Source organism: Limulus polyphemus, unplaced genomic scaffold (assembly GCF_000517525.1).
Source record: "Limulus polyphemus unplaced genomic scaffold, Limulus_polyphemus-2.1.2 Scaffold145, whole genome shotgun sequence".
NCBI lineage: Eukaryota > Metazoa > Arthropoda > Merostomata > Xiphosura > Limulidae > Limulus > Limulus polyphemus.
In genome coordinates, this window is record NW_013665755.1 from 791,371 (window position 1) to 793,396 (window position 2,026).

At 28.3% G+C, this 2,026-nt stretch overlaps 1 protein-coding gene across 10 annotated transcripts in view; it reads right to left on the reverse strand.

The window, feature by feature from the left end:
• The window catches only part of LOC106475196 (Down syndrome cell adhesion molecule homolog), a 79,747-nt gene that overhangs the window by 27,699 nt on the left and 50,022 nt on the right, over positions 1 to 2,026 (reverse strand). The gene's annotated exons all lie outside the window — the stretch shown is intronic.

Genomic DNA, 2,026 nt, shown 5'->3' on the forward strand with positions numbered 1-2,026 from the left:
AGATTTCATGAAGGGACGTGAACGTTCGAGAAGTGCATGACGTGTTACTAGTGTCACGTGACCTCCGCTGTCGTAACAATATGTATATAATAATCTTAGATTGCTATTAATTATCAAAAGACGTTATATGTTTGAATGTTCTTCACATGGCTGTTCTATAACTTGCGAATTATCTGAAAGTTTAATGTTTTATTTTAACTTTGTATAAGTTGATTCAAACCCAATCAGTATGCTTTGACGTATGCACTTATTTAAAAAAATAATTTAAGGTCTTATAATATTTATTTAATCTTTTCTTATAGTTCTCTTTGTGTTCTTGCCAGTTTATTTTTAGCGATGAACATATTTTGTTCTATTTAAATGCATTCTATTGAATTTTTTTTAATGAAATATAAACAATTTCGTTAAATTTAACAAATGAACATTGACTTTTCTCACACGTCATTTAATAATTTCAGATTCACATTTCGTTACATATTTTGAAAGAGCTTTCGAAACACGTGAGTAGCACGATTTAATTAACACAACACTGATTAGATAAGTCACTGTAATATCAATATAAGTTTCAAACATTTAATTCAAGTATTGGATATATGTATCGATTGGACAAGTCGTTTATGTTGAAGATCTTCGATTAATAATAGTCTATCTTAGACATTTTGAAAATGATGGAACATTGGAATAACAGTCACTTGAACTTTCTAAGTTGCTATTTCATACTGGCCATAAAACAAACTATTCAAGAAGCGAAGAAAGTTAACTAGCTGAGGTTCATAAAAATTGTGTAAAATAATTGGTTGTTGAAATTCTGTCGTTCAAAATTCAATAACTTCACTGGAGACCATAAATATAGCGTTATTTAAGATGAAATAAAATATACAAAAATATACACGAAAAAAATCAATTCAAGCAAAAAATGTTACAATTATTTCAAAAAGCAAACAGGTACTTTGATTATCAGCTTCATATAAAAAACAAAACCGTAACCACTTGATAAACAAAGTAATAACCTTTAATTTTTATTGTCTTAGCTAACTAACGAGACCATACATAAACAAGTCCAAGCAATAATAACCAGCAAAATGACAACATAACTTTCAATTCCAAAAAAATTTTTTCGTGAAAAGGGCTAACTAATGATAATAATGATAGGAAATGCTGGTAAGCACGAGACTTTTAATTAGCAGTAAGAAATTCAACATCTTAGAGAATTTTCTTAGAACGACGCTAGACCTAGTTGACAATAGTAACGAAATACAGAAGTCTTTACAAGGTACAAAAATCTGACAAAGTATAATAGGACACAAACAGTTTGTTTAAAAATGTAAGAAAAAAGAAAGTAACAATAAATACGTCGCCTAATTTCAAGAAAATGTTAGTACAGTGTTTTTCGCTAGTTTATGAATGTCTCGAGTTGTGACCGGGAGTGTGACATAATAAAGTTTACTTATGGATGTATTTAAGGCAATTATACTACTGCATTTGATCAAATAAGTTTGCCATAAGAAAAATAAATATATCCTGCAGTAGTTATTGGAATATCAATTTCTCTTGTAGTGCAAAAAAAAAATGTTATAATGAAATTGACCTTAAAAACAGGAATTGGTGTTCTTAAGGATTATCCACAGCAAGTATCCTCGTGAAAAACATTTTATTATTGTCTAAACATTCAGTGTTTTTGAAAGCTCTGTCAAATAACCTAGAACACAAATATGATCGCGTGTTTGCTCTGATACGTATAATCATCCAACAAACATATAATATCTTTGTACTTTTTATGAACTTCTGTATTTTTTTAGTATTACCAGCATAAATAACACAGGTCTGCGAATTTAAATTTCAAAAAAGTTGTTTTGTTTTTAATAACGGATTTTCCTTAATTCAGCTACGCATATTTCAATAATAATATTAATTTTTTTCTATCACGTATGAAGGGAAAAAAAACTCTCTTACTTAGATCAAATTATTATTTCGTTCACCATAATGAAGATTTCTTATTATTATGTTTGTTAACAGAAATACAAAC